Source organism: Strix uralensis, chromosome 1 (genome assembly GCF_047716275.1).
Source record: "Strix uralensis isolate ZFMK-TIS-50842 chromosome 1, bStrUra1, whole genome shotgun sequence".
NCBI classification, from domain to species: domain Eukaryota; kingdom Metazoa; phylum Chordata; class Aves; order Strigiformes; family Strigidae; genus Strix; species Strix uralensis.
The window spans coordinates 65384057-65399414 of NC_133972.1; the positions used below are offsets into that span (position 1 = coordinate 65384057).

At 44.6% G+C, this 15358-nt stretch overlaps 1 protein-coding gene across 4 annotated transcripts in view; it reads right to left on the reverse strand.

Moving 5' to 3' along the window:
• The window catches only part of LOC141943660 (sodium channel protein type 5 subunit alpha-like), a 223804-nt gene extending 209649 nt beyond the window's left edge, over window positions 1–14155 (reverse strand). For all 4 annotated transcript variants that reach the window (XM_074869336.1, XM_074869320.1, XM_074869328.1 and 1 more), the window contains exon 1: window positions 13964–14155. The gene's annotated coding sequence lies outside the window, so the exon portion shown is untranslated. The remainder of the gene's footprint in view (window positions 1–13963) is intronic.
• Between the last annotated feature and the right edge of the window lie 1203 nt (window positions 14156–15358).

Genomic DNA, 15358 nt, shown 5'->3' on the forward strand with positions numbered 1-15358 from the left:
AAACTGTAGCTAGAGACATTGCTGACCTTTTTAAGGACAAGAAGGAACTTTTCAAATACGTAAGGAACAAAATGTATCCTGTAAGTACTGTCAGGCTTAACAGCACAGAAAGGGAAGAAATGTTCAATACATATTTCTGTTCTGTACTTGGGAAAAATCCATGCGATGGAGCAATAATATGCTGAGAATGACATTCTTTCCAATTTAAGAGTGATAAAGAAGTACAATATACACCAGCTTCTTTAGACTTTTTAAATCAACAAGTCAGGATAATTGCACCCAAGAGTTACTACAGACTTGGCCAAGATGTACTCTGAATATCAATGTTGCTTTCCTAGGTATTGGGACACTGTTGTAGAGCACCAGAAGAAAACAATGGTTGTGGCAATACTTTATACATATAAACAGAAAGATCTGAGTGACTGACAGCCTCTCTGCTTTCTGGGCAAAAGAGCAGAATAACTGATGCAGGGCTTGGTTAATCAGGGCTCAGAGGACGGTAATATAATTTGACGGGAACATTACCCCTGTAGAGCATTTCAGTTCAGATATCCAAAACGTAAGGGTTATGCTGATAAATTAGAAAGATTTAGGAAAGTATCATTAAGGGCAATTACGGGCTGGAAAACAGGCTCGTAGGAAAAGCTGCAAAGAGCTCAATCATACCAAAGAGAAAGTAAAGGGATGAATTAATCACTGTACCAGAACCCTTGGACAAACACAGCTATATTACTACTACTACTCTATATATTACAGATACTTTTCAGTCTGTCAGACTAAAATAGAAGAAATCCAATGACCAGGAACTGGAACAAAAGATATATAAATCAGGTATAAAATGCAAACTTTTAAGAAAATAATTTAACCATGGTTTACCAAAGATTGAAAATTTACCAAAGACTGAAGGATGGAAAATCCATTCCCCTCAATTCCTGTTTTCTAGATGGTATATGCTGTAGCTCAAATAATACTAATTGGTAGGAGCTCTCTGCTATTCTGGAGACAGAGTAGATGATCACAGTTTTACTTTACGATCTTATAAACTCTAAATTATGGGGTTGAGCCTAAACGTTATAGCCTTTCTTTTTTTTATCCCACTACCAAATGAACAGAAAGGCACAAACTGAAATCTTGTGCTTGGGCTTCAAAACACCATACAACATGATGCGTATGGAGCGCGGTTATAAAATGTGGTGGGAGGGATGAGAAAGCTATCTAGTTAAAAATAAATAGATGCAACAGTGAAAAATAAACATTACTGCAAATCTAGACAGGATCAGGGTCCCTCCCTGCAGAAAGATGGCTCAAATCTCTGCTTCTTTTCTGCTCCAGCGCCTGCCACAGCCCGGCTGCCATCGGGGCGGCATTACAGACAGGCGAGCGTTGCCCCGCGACACCACCTATTTGGCACCCAGCCTTCCAGGGAGTGGGAGATAGTCAGCCTAAAAATAGGCTGTCCTCTGTTTTGGCTCTCCCCTCCCTCTGTCCCCCTTCAAAGGCACAGGGCTGTCGGTCCAGTGAAAAACATCCAGAAAGGCAGCAGCCTCAGTGGAGGGAGTTGGGTGGTATTTTTGGAGATGGAGGAGCGGGATGGGGTGCTATCAGGGTGACACCGAGCATTGGACAGGGGGACCCTGCCTGACCTCCCACTTCTGGGAAAGAGCGATTTCCACCATCTTTAGCACGGGAGCTGCAACCCGAGCCTCCCCAGCCTCGCTGGAGGTGCGGGGACAGAGTGGAGCCACACAGCCCGTCCCTGCCCTCCAGGATGCTGTCCCCAGCCGACCCATAGCCAAAGCAAAGCAGCTGAGCTTGGCTCTCGTGGCAGCTCCCATGGCAGCTTCCCTGTTGTCCCCTGCTCAGAAACTCTTTCCAGCCATCCCTTTGTCCCATGGAGGCCTTTGCTTCAACAGTTCATGCAATTTCTGGTTCAAGGAGCCAGCATTTAGAGGCAGCAAAGCCTCACAGGACAGTTTTTAATAGGAATTTCATTGACATTGAAGATTCTCCTAGGACTTTGATGAACACTTGAACTTTAGTCTGACATTTAAGTGCCTAAAACTCTGTATGAAGCCCAAATTAAGAGATCTTACACTCTGCTATTGATGCTTTCTCTCATATGCAGGTCTACTGAGCTCCCAAACATCAGTAACATTTCAGAAAGCATTGGTTCTGCTTTTAACTGGATACGTCAAGTCAAAATCAATTAGAGATTGATCTCAATTTTGCTTTTTTTTTAAAAAAGTTTATTTTTAGCATGCAGTTCAGTAACCAAAGTGAAGAACTGCAATCAATGAAGGTAACTTGCTTTGTAGCAAAGCTGTTGCCTAGATTATAAGATGTTTTGCAAAGTTTCCCAAGCTCGTAAAGGCAACTGTGTAAATAATGTCGCTTATTGAATTCTACAGAGTGCTCTAACAGCAAGACTGATGGGTAGCCTAATACATTGTGTAGTTGCTATAAGCAATAATCTCCCAGCTAATCACAACTTTCACATTCATTAACATTATAGAAACCTCCTGAAAGAAATCACGTACCAGGGAACCATTCAAATATATGCAAAGCTAGCTATGACTATAAAACTAGCTTTCAAAATAGCGTTGGGAAGAACATATCCAACATATTTTACATCCCACAGACCTACATGTGCGAGGTGCTGCTTTCTGAGTCCTGCTTTGGGCCATGTGGCCCTGCAAACCACTGTACATGTTCAGCTGACACAACTTAAAATGAGCATGAAGTGATAGTGCTCTGCATTCAAGGTGAGATCCTGGTCCAGCAAACTGAGAGGAGAAAATGCCCTTGCAAGAGCATTCCTCCTCTTGTTGCTGCTCAGCTTGTTTCCTGCCTGAGCAGGACGTCAGGTTAACATTGGGGAGGGATAACTCAACAGACTCACAGAAGTTAAGGCAGTGTTACACCTTGGCCATCCACAGGGACCATCTCACCATAAAAACAGTACAGCTCACACAATCCCTGCCTTGGAAAATAAACTTATGAACCACAGTGCTAATGGGGCTGGTTGTTGGTGGCTGTATGGCTCTGCAGCACTGACTGGCACTACTCCCTCCCTTTACAAAGCTGCCATCAGCCCAGGGATAAAAAGCTGAAAATGAAGGAGCCCAAGAGGAGTGAATGGATGAGGAACCTCCCTGAAAACTCTTGCCCACACTCAGGGAAATACCCTCTGCAATTTGAGGCATGAGGACTGCTGGAGCTGACAGTCCTTCCAAAGTATGTTTTAAAACACCTTCCTCCTGGTCCTGGCAGACAAGCAGCCTTTCTAACAGAGATAAAGTTTCTTAGCTAGGCCACCCACTGCAAACCAAATCAAGGGCACTAGCTTGCCATTAATATATACCATTTTAGTGCTGGATGTGCATATGCCTGTGTTTTCCCTGGCTCCTTGTGGCTTTTTAAATTCAAAAATAACCATGTATGCCGTTCCCTCCTGCTCCTTTCCTCCTAGAGGCAGCTTGGCCAGCAAGGACACTGCAGAGAACTGGGCACAGCTCATTACATGCCTCTGCAGTGGATCTGCCTGTGACAACCTTATGACGACTCCCAGCCTCGTGCCATTGTGATTTATCATTTGGGGTCAGAAGACCCCGTTCATCAAGAGAAAAGGCAGCCAACATGCATGCATGTCACTCCCCTAGCAAGATGCTTAAGAAAGATGACTATATGCCAATTACTAGCTCAGAAAGTGCACCCGGCTGTAAACACCCTATGCAATACATAGGGAAAAAAACATTATGATTTGCAACTGACTGAAGAGGGTGGGGTTTATTTATCAGAGAAGGCAAAAGTTGTTGCATAGTGGGGCAAGGAGGAGGGGCCTGAAGGTGGCTCTCAGCCACCTCCGTGCTCCTTTGATCCCAGGGCCATGCTGGCCACAGGCCAGTCCCTGCTCTGGGCTGTGTTAATCTGCGCTGGCTGCGGGTGCCTCCCGGGAGGCTCGGTGGCAGCTGGGGATTACCGGGGTCAGGGACACCCTCCATTTTCCTTTCCTCGTATCACTCGCAGTGATGGTCAGGGCAAGGGCTGGGGAAGAAATAGCCACAGCCTTGTTGCAAGGGTGCACACACGTAGGGGGCATCCTCAATGTATCCCTTGCTGCCTCTCATCCTGGTTTGCACCAGCTTCTTGCAATAGCTACACATGCCACGCCTGACACCACAGATAAGCCAGTTCCCAGCAAAATGAGGATTATGCAGCTGGTGGAGCTGGAGATTGCATTTTCAATATCCCTGTTTCATTCCTGATTTGTTTATATATATATATGCATACATAAATAAAATATATATTTATATATATGCATATATATCATTATTAATCCATGTCTGATGCACGTAAGTGGGCAGTGGTGCCAATAAAGTCAAACATCCCCCATGTACACAGGGAAACTAGCTATAACAGTGCATGGGGCAGGATTAGAGCAGGAGGGCCATGGTCCTCTGGAACATCATCTTTGTCCCTCTTTCACCTCCTCCAGTCTTTTGACAGGACCACAGGCTTTCTCACGATTGGGGGCACCTTTGGTCCCTGACTCAGCACACGCACTCCTCAGCAGATGGCATGTGCAGAACTATCCACAGCCTTCTGAAGCCAATGGGGATCTTCGAAGGGTCTGGATCAGACACTAAATCCATATGATAGAGCCTTTTCAGATGTGATTTCAAAAGGGGCTGAAATCCCAGGGCTTTGTTTCCAAGTTCCCTTTAAAACTATACAATTATAGCCTACACCTGGCATTACCTGATCTCATGAACCTGGTTGATGTAGGTTAAGCAGTCACTGGTCTGGCAATATAACACAATAAAAATTCTGTTAACAACCCACATTACCTAAGTAATCTGCTGCCCTACGGATCTCTGTTGAATTCATTGTTGTCATACTACAGGTATGTGGCAGAGACACCCTACAGATACTTTCTTACATATGACACCCCTTTGAGTGTCTCTACTGTCTACCCAGGAACATCTTTTGACAACACTTGCAAAACCCAAGTAACTTTTAGTCCTAAACCTCTGAATCAAATTGTCCCATGTGTTCAAAAACTACAGGATAGGACAGATGCATAATGAGAGCAATGATAAACCAATGGAGAAACCAAGCAACAAAAAATTATTTTCCATGACTTGCACAATGAATGAATAAGTACATAGAAAATTAGAATTTCCTGTGCAACAAAGTAATTATGCTATTTCCTTATATTTAACCAATCCAAGCACTAAAGGGATACAGAAGACATTACATCTGGCATAATAGTTAATCAAAAAACACCTAAAAGCCAGCTTTAGAAAATTCCAGGGAAGGAATGATGTTTCAAAGTGTAATACCAGGTCCAAAGAAGTCAAAAGGAGCTTTACCTTTGGCCTCATCAGGCTCTGGATCAGGCCCTTAAAATAGTTCTGGAAATGTTCCAGAAAACTTATTTCAGCTACATTTAAGCTCTGTGCTTTGCAGCTATTCAGTAATTTTCACTCTTAGCGTTAAACTGTCCAGGGGACTTTTATGCTCGTAAACAAATCCTCCATCTCCCTTATGTTGCTTTTACGTTGACGCTGCATCACTGACTTCAATAAACAGTCTCCTCATTCACGCTGCTATGAGACAGTGAGCAGAATTAGGCACCAGAGATGTGTCTAAAAGCCTTGGTTTCAGGTTCTGAATATCACTTTAGGTAATTAATAAAAGAAAACCACAGCCCAGAATCTTTCAATATTTTCAGACCATAACCTCATATTCAGGCACTTGCTCTGTTCCCAGAAGTCTAGAATCATTGGGTCTTTTTTTTATTTATTTATTTTAATTGTTGTTATTATTATTTTGGGGGTCTTTTTTGCCATTTTCTGTATTTCTTTAGAAAAGGCAATGTGTGACCCAGTGCAGTGTTTCTAGGTTCTTTGTGGCCTGCCCTGAGAAGCAGCTAAAAAGCAGAGAGCTTCGCTGGGTCCTCACTATTGAGCTCACAACACACAGAGCAAGACCTGCCAGCCCAGCACCACTCAGATTTCACAACATGAGGAAAACCTAGGGAAAGCTGGAGTTTTCTTTTAACAAAAAGAACAACTTTTCACTGATCTAACAGCTCATGAGGATCAGTGCTGCATTTGACAGCTATAGGAGAAAGCAAGTTCTACACGCCATCCTGGGTAGCCAGAAGGACCCCTGTACACTTTGCAGATGCTTGTTCAGACACCCTGTGGTCATGACAAAACTTTGGGGGGTTGTCAAGTTTATGCAACTTCATAGAAAAGCAAACTTAGTGTAACTCAAGCAAAACTTCCACTAAGGGAGAAGGAACCCAAGAACTCAGAGGCTTTCCTAGGAAAGTCTCAATTTCATCCACCCATGAAGAGCTCAGAACCTTGATTCAAAACTGCCTGAACACAGAAGGAACAGGAGCTCAATGGACCTACAGGAAATTTGTTCTGGACTAAAGTACTGAAGCACTTCTTCAGATAAAGTACTACTACAGAAGTATCAAGAAAGAATGGGACAAGGGGGAAAAGCACAGTGAGGATTTATTCTCTTTTTCTTCCCATATTCATATGATTATTCCTTTTTTTTTTCCTTTTAGCTATGACGTATGGTTTCATAACAACTATTTACTTTCCTCTCTTTATCTAACAGCTGTCTGCTGAGAAAGATGGAAAAATAAACTAAACATGTTAAAAACGAGAGAAACTATTCATATGCAATGTATAATTGCATGCTATATTTAAATCTTCACACATTATCTTTCAAATTATATTTAGTTTCAACAGGAGGGGAAAAAAATCCCCCTTATTTTCTAAAATTAGCAACAGAATTTTTATATTGTTTTCAAATACAACCACTCTTCCTCAGAAACTTTTGCCAGGGAATAATTAATGGTTGGAGACAGGGAATCAGATGTATTTTGACACTGACCCACTGTCACCTACAGCAAAAAAACAGGGAAGTCCTCAGGGAAAGGGCTGTGTAAATCTGGATTAGCTCCACTGAAGTCAAACGATTCAATCTAGATTTATGCTGGAGGAGCCAAGAGGAGGATTCATCCCTCTGCTTGATGAACACATGATAAAAAAAGAGCTACGAGGACTTCAGCAAACGGGGGGAAGTTTGCCACATGCTGCAACTCTGAAGGGATTATTCCCTGAAACACACAGCACACACCGGCAGCAGCCCCTGCGCTCACATGAATGAGAATTACATGCACGCATCGAGGGAGATTAGACGTCTCAACGTGAAACACTGTTGAAAAGAGATAAAGGAAAAAAAAATTCTTAAAATACTTGCAGTGCTTTCCAGACCCTCTTGCTGCAGACACTGCTGGCAACACCTCTGGCCTGTCCAGCAGCACAGGAGCCACTCATGGCTTGGTGTCGGAGGCTGGAAATCTGGCTGGGGAGGCAGCGGAGATGATGTGCTCGGCCCCAGGGAGAGAGAGAGGGCGGCTGCGTCACGCCGTTGTGCTGGCTGTACTAATATGGGGAGCAGCAGTGGCCAGAAATTCTCATCCACAAGGAAAGGACAACCCCTGTAACACGAGAGTTGGCATGGGCACATGAAGTGGGGAGCAGACACACGGCCGTGGCAGAGCTTTGGAGGGTTTAGGACTTCCCAGGTCCAAGAGGACTGGACTGTCATCCAACATGGCAGGGAAAGGAATAGGTTTTGGTGCAGGGGAGTCTCTTCCCCACAGCACCCAGCTCTATTAAACACGGCATAATTACCCTGTTATAATCAGGTAGGTATTTTAAAGAGGCTTTAGTGTGATTTTATAATTGTGCATTATGTAACAGTACTAACGTGTCAGGCCTCAGACAACATTAAATGTCTGCCTATAGGTCAGGCTGTAACACGTTAATGATGCGTTTCAGAGCTGTTCAGTCTGGGCTTAAACCCCCTTATTATTTTGCCCTCTCCTTTCACCCTTTCACCATTCAGAGACTTCAGCTGCATCTCCAGTGAGGCAGACGCTCACAGAGCTTTTTCCCATCACCAAAAGCTTTCCTCTAACACTTCTCTCCATAGCCCCATGTCCACTTTTGGTAGATATATCATGGGAAAAAACAAAAAATTCATCACAGAGTTGCTCCTCTTTACAAGCTTTGCATGATGGTGGGGGCTTTTTTGCTTATTTAATCATCACTTTGTAGTTGATATAGTTCATGTTTTTCAGGATTTTCCAGAGGCAGTGTCTGCCCTTGCACAGCCCAGCAGCAGAGATGCTCCTCGGAGGACTGAGGTGGGTTGGCAGCAGGGCATAAGATCTGAGCTGGCTCCTACAGGGTGAATATTTGCTCAGTGAAAATCACTAGAAATGATCTTTCTGTGCTGTCCTGTTTTGGTTACCCAGGACCATGTGGACATCTGGTTCTGTAAACCTGGAGCCGTGATGCACGTAAAGCTTGATAGACCCGGCAGCAAGCCAGTCGGAAGGAACAGTGGTGTATTCAATCACCGAGGCACTAAGAAAACTGTCCATTTCTTTGGATAAAGTGACCATCTTATGATAAGAAAAAGAATCTTGGAAAAATCACTTCATAAATAATACAGTCTTTGAGAATGGATTTTGGCCTAAAAAGTTAATACCTAATTCATTCAGCTAATGGGTCCTGGAAAAATTTGCCCATGGACAAGTTTTTCCATAACTTCTTATCACATAGATTTTTCAATTTTCTCTAAAGCCTTTAGAAACAGCAAAAAAAGTCTCACAACTTGCCCTTCCAAGACCCCTCCAAAAGCCCCAAACCTGACGTATTGGTCAAAATCAGCCTGAAAATGCCATGAACATTGAGAGACTCCTTGCTTCTAACACAGACACCTTACTTGTGCCCACGGTCTGCATTCAATTACCTAACTTTTATACACTTAAACATGAACCTGATATCGGTAAGACTTTTTAAATATCCCATACTAATACTGGAGTTGGATTAAAATTAATAAAGCACAACTTGCAGATATTTTTCAAAGGCTAACTTGGATGCAAAGCTTTTTAGTACCTTGGGAATCCAGCAAGCTTTAAAAAGAATGTATAACCTGTTGGTAGAACTCTCAGCATTGCAGTAGAAAGCCTCTTTGGCAGAAGTTTAGTGAACCAGGAAAGTTCAATTCAAAATGAAAGATGAAATGAATAATCTGTTAAAGAATGGACTTATTTTTTTCTAAGATAGAAAAGAAAATACTCTCATTTTAAAATTAAATAACAAATGGCAAAAAGAAAAACTCAGAGCTTAACAGAATTTTTAATTTTTCTGCATGTTTTTGTACAACATTATTATTTGATGTATGATATCTCTACATTTAAAAAGCTCTTGCAATATTATGATAAAAATAAAACCCAAGCCATTCTTGTCATGCAGAATTGTGATTAAAAAAAGGCTTTGTTCATTACAAAGAGCAGGGAGGCATGTTTTTACCATGAAAGATAAGGGATCTTTTGACATAAATGAAAATTTTGCACACAAAAGATTCACAAGGTGAGCTCCTTGCAGGAGGCTAAGCCACATCTACTCAAAGGTGCGCATGTTAGAAGAGAGGGAATTTTTGTGGTTCATTTGCTATATCTCCTGGCAATATGCCTCTGTGAACTGAGACTGATAAGAAACCTAAAAAGGGGGGTAACAAATAGTGATCATGACAGTTGGTACTACATGTATGTAACAAAACCAGTGTGTCCACTCTGTCCCCAGCTTTCTTTGGGGCTGGGATGGGGCATAACTTTGGTAAATGCCTCCTTGTTCTTCTCCTAGGTTGAAATCTGAGCAGCTCCACAGTGGGATCTCGCCCACTGCAACCGGGCATCGCACAGCTGGTCCAGTAACACCATCCCAGAATGAGTGCGAAATAAATAAGGAAATGGTATTAGTCTAAGGAAAAGAAAGAGTGACCACATCACCTGCAGCTACATTTAAAGGAAATCACTGTCTGTATAATGGAGCAAAAGGGTCCTCTACAACAAACTTTCTGAACTACCTGGATCTCTTCAGTGACACAAAAACTGCAAGAAGGAGAGAGGGGTTAGGGACATTCCAGTTCTGGAAAAGTTTTCTTTTCCTCATTATTAGTAACTCTAATTACTTTGAAAGAAGAGCAATGAGATAAATCCTGCAGAGTCAGAAATGTGACCTGATTTCCTTCCTGATTTAGAAACTGTTACTTTGCAAGAGAAACCCAAAGAGACGGAGTCAGGTCAAAGTGGGCCCATCAGTTTGGTTTGCAGAGTAAATAATAAACCAGGATCAATAGAAAGATAACCAACATCTTCTTTTGGTAGATGTTCATCAGGACAATGGCATTTAAATGATAAGTACACACACATTTATCTGAACTATTTGCAGCCATACATGACACCGTGGAAGAGACATTCACTATAATCAAACAGGGATATACCCAATTGACTTTATGTATTTTTCTCCATGTTAGAGGGTAAAAGTGAGAAATAATGACAGAATTTCAAATATAAATTGCTTCATACTATGATTAAGGCCCTACCTCAAGACAGCATGTAAACACAAACCAGAAAAGTCAAGCATATACTTAAGAGTGATGCTGCTTCTGTGATACCTGAGTTTTATTTAACAGATCTGAGAAATTACTTGTTGTCACCTTTTAACTATCAGAGCTATAATTTTCCAAAGTAATTCTTGAGGAGGAATGGAGACAACTTACAAGGTAGTAATTTTCAGGAAGAACGGAGCACCCACCCTCTGAAAACAATAGGTCTCTTCTATGTTTTTCAAATTGAGCTTCCACAAACTAAGGCATCTGAGGTGATAACAGATAATAACTTGTTCCTTCTGAAAAGCATGACCAGGATTTCTGAACGACCGCCAACATGCTTTAATATGCAACCCAAAATGTTCTTTACTCACAAGCATACACAGAGCATTTCTTCAAGATAATAAACAGAAAATGGTGAGGAGGAGAGGAGAGGAGAGGAGAGGAGAGGAGAGGAGAGGAGAGGAGAGGAGAGGAGAGGAGAGGAGAGGAGAGGAGAGGAGAGGAGAGGAGAGGAGAGGAGAGGAGAGGAGAGGAGAGGAGAGGAGAGGAGAGGAGAGGAGAGGAGAGGAGAGGAGAGGAGAGGAGAGGAGAGGAGAGGAGAGGAGAGGAGAGGAGAGGAGAGGAGAGGAGAGGAGAGGAGAGGAGAGGAGAGGAGAGGAGAGGAGAGGAGAGGAGAGGAGAGGAGAGGAGAGGAGAGGAGAGGAGAGGAGAGGAGAGGAGAGGAGAGGAGAGGAGAGGAGAGGAGAGGAGAGGAGAGGAGAGGAGAGGAGAGGAGAGGAGAGGGTCAATCCCTGTCTAATATCATAAATAGGGTATTCTAATGAGATTAAAACTAGTTATATTTCATAAATCTCCCATTCCCCTCAGGATGTCATTTCCTACCAGTACATTTTAAAATATAATTTTGACAACACATTTAAATCAAGAACACAGCAACTACTCAACGTTTTTCTGCAGCCTGTAAAAGTCCTGGGAGGTGTTAGCTGGTGCCACAGGTGTTAGTCCATCATAGCAAGAACTGAGGCCAGTTTCTGATTCAAGCCAGGAATATAACACCTTCAACTCTGTTTCAGTTTTAACATCTGCACCCATAAGCTGTCATTCAGAGTCAGGAAGTCTCATGGTCTACATACACCCTTCATGGTCAAGGTATTTAGGCTACATACCCAATGATGCAACCGAATACCTTTGTGAGCTCTGACGAATGATTGAGCGTATGGAATGATATCAGTTCTCTACCATACTGTACAGAGTTTTTGCATGCTTTAAATCTGCAGGACTCCTCACAGCATAAACTACTTTTCCATGCAAACAAGGGCATTAGAATCTGACCCTTTGTGTTTATAAAACCCTTTTAGAGTCTCAGACAGAAGTACAAAGCTGTATTATGAATGGATTCAGAATCAGTGTTGAGAACTGAGAAAAACCACGTTACAACATCGAACTCCAATCTCATACAACTTAAGTAACATATTCACCTATGATTATTTCAGGCAATACTGTGATCTGCCTCAAACCAAAGGTTACATAAACTCCACAACTTAAGTCTGAGACCTTTTGGCACATTAATCTAAAAATATCACAACTTGCAGGACAGGCTTACATTGCTTAAATGTCAAGACACTTGCCCCCAAAAGACATGTTTTTTTAGTTAAGGACCCTCTATTTCTGAAGCTGTCAACTGTGTTTGCCATTTGAAAAGGCTACACCAGAAAAAAAAATAATTACCAAAATCAGTGGACATCACTCCAATCCTATTTGCATCATTCCCATCCCGTCCTGACACTGGGCTCTCCTCAACTTTTTCAGAACCAGATGTCTCATCGGAGGCAATGCACTCAAACCAACAGCAGCAACACTCTCAAAACCACCACTTTCTTGGTCCATTAGAATAAGGGGGTTTCACTCCTCACCGCCTCACAGCTCTGACCTTTTCAATTCTCTGCCACCAAAAGCTTATAGGATCTACCGGATCCATCTGCGTCTCCACCTGGCCTGCTTTCCCACGCCAAAAGGACGGATCAAATATACGTGTCTGCAAACACATCCCTGCTTTCTCTTCGTATCACGCGGGGGGAACCTCCCCCCTGTTTTCAGACGAGAGGAGGCCTCCAAGACCACTCTGCAAAGTCCCGAAATCCTGGGAAATCGCAGCAAAATGAACTTCAGCACCTTGGACAGGACACACACACGGAAAATTGCCGAAATCGGCTAATTGGCCCTGAAAATGCTGTGCCTGGATATGACCCTCTAGGACACATCTGCGGGCCTGTTTATTTTTAGTATTGACAAATCCTCTTTGAATCACTCCGTTTATTCCACCATTCGCCCTGTGTTTTGGGAAGAGCTGCTCACCAACCCGGCAGTGGGATAAACGGGGGGCACCAGCTCCAGATCCGACGCCCATCCGCAGGATCAGCGGCTGCCCCTGTTACAACTGGAAAGACTCGTCTCAAACACTCACAAAGCTCAGCTTATCCTTTCCAGACAAAACAAGACCTGTTGCCATAGGCATGCGTGGTTTGTGTGTTTCTCCACTTTCCAGAAGCTCATCTCCACCTCCCCACCCAAATCTCCAGGAAAAATAAAATAAAAAGGTCTGATTTGTTTCCATTGCAGCCACACTTTGGTTGCATAAGTTTTGCTTTGATTCAGCTTTCGTTCTCTCTTGTAGTGCTCCCAGTATGTCACTGTTCCCCTCGGGGCTGCCTCAATAAAATCATGATCACCTTGCCAGAGTGCAGCACAGTCTTCCTTTTATTTGCATAAGCCAAGTCCAGTTTTTAATTTCTGCCAGTAAAAACTCCAAATGTTTAAGCAGAGATAGTCTACAAATAGCTTTGAGGTGAGTGGTGCCATTAAGATATATACTTAGAATATGTCAGTTCTTACAACAAGTAATACCAGTAATATTCTCATGATAGAGGAGAATGATACATTTTTCCTGCCACTGCAGAAACACCCATTCTAGTTCATTTCTTTCCTTTAAAACGTGCCACTAAATTTCCACTCCAACACATCTGACGCTACATGACATTAACCGAAACATTTGCAGAGTATTTTCTGTGTTGCTATTTCTTTCCGGCACTTCTGGGTGCGGAAGTGAGATGGAAACTAGACCGATTCTCCACCAGAGTTACCCTTCAACAGCAAAATATCTATCTATCTATATACCTATATCCTCCGCTTTTACACCCCGGCGCAAGCTTTGCTGAGCCAACTTCTCTCTCCTCCAGCCCCGGTAGCCTTTCCGCCACCCTGCCCGGACGGGACGGCCACGGTGCCGGTGCCACCGCTCCTCCTGCCTCGAGGGGAAAGTTTGGGGAAAGGGAAATCCCGGCACTACCAATTCCTCCTCCACGACACGCTCGGAACCGGACGTCTTTTTGGTTTCCTTTTTTTTTTTTTTTCTCCTTTTTTCTTTTTTATTATTTTATTAACAAGCAAACAAAAAAGAGAAACTTACATTGGTTTATTTAATTTTTCCTGCTAAACCAAGAGATCCCAGAGCCACTTCATTGTATCCACAGAGTTTTAGTCCCCGAGCGGTACCGTCCCGCGGGAAGGGCCCGGCTGCTGGGCGCGGAGCGCGCTGCCCGCCCGCCGCGGAGGGCGCATGGCTCGGAGCCGCCGCGCCGACTGCGCGGCTGCCGCGGGAGCGCAGCCCCGGCCGGGCGGCGGGGCGGGGGGGGGGAGGGAGGGAGGGACGGAGGGAGGGAAGCAGGCACCGCCCGCACCGCCCCTCCCCGCCGAGCCCAGCCCAGCAGAGCCGAGCCCAGCTGAGCCGGGCCGGGCCCGCAGCGCCCCCTGCCGCCGGTGGGGAACGGGGGAGGGGGCGGGCGGGGGGGCATGGGGCGGGGGGGAGGAGGAGGAGGAGGAGGGAGGGATGGGAAGAGGCGCTGGGGGAGGAGGGACGGGGAAGATGGGGAGGGGATAGGATGGGGAGGGAGAAAGGGGGGGTTGGAAAAAAAGAGGGAGGGAGAAAGGATGGGCATGGGGAGGAAGATGGGGGCAGGATGGGGAAGAAGGATAGGCAGGGGTGAGGAAGAAGAAATTATGGGAAAGGAGGGGAGGAAGGAGGGATGGGAGGTCTGGGGAGAAGGGAGAGATAGGGAAGAGGAGGATGGATAAGAAGGCAGGAGAGAGGATGAGGAAGGGCTAGGGAGCAAGGTGGGGCAAAAACAACTGGGGAGAAAGGGGGGAGTGGGAAAGAAGGGGGATGGGGCTGCAGTGGAAACTGGGGTTTGCCACGGGGGACTTGGAGACAGGGTTCAATCAGGGTGAGGGGTGTATAGGGGAGAGGTGAGGCACCAGGGAGCAGGACAGAGCAAGGGGTCCCCAGCACACAGGGGAAGGGGGCAGGTGTGGACAGTGCCAAAGCTGGGCCCTCTGATCACCCCACTGACAACCGAACACAACGCCTCCTGCAGCTGCCCGCCCCAAGTGCCTCAGGCCTTAAGGAACAGATGCCTGGGTCATGCTTGCAGGGCAGCAAATCCAGTGAGCAGGAACAGCTGCTTTTACCGAAAATAAGCTGCCCAGCAATGACTGGGAAGGTCATAGATGGATGCTCATAGGTGGAGAGACGGGTGGCAAGAGTTTGCTGGCAATATTGAAGTATTCAGGGTGGGAAAACTTCCAAAGAACTGCAAAAAGACCTCAGAATACTGAACAAGGTAAAATAGGGTTTACAGGGGAGACTGTCATCACTTTACTGGCTTTCACAGAGCTGCAAAGTGGCTGTTACCACTCCAGAAAGAGTCTGGAGCTGTAATAAACACTCCCGTGAAAGCAGTTCAGGGTTTGGTTGCGAACAAAGAAAGCAAGTGTTGGGAAAGGAGTGCATCATGTAGGGAAAAGC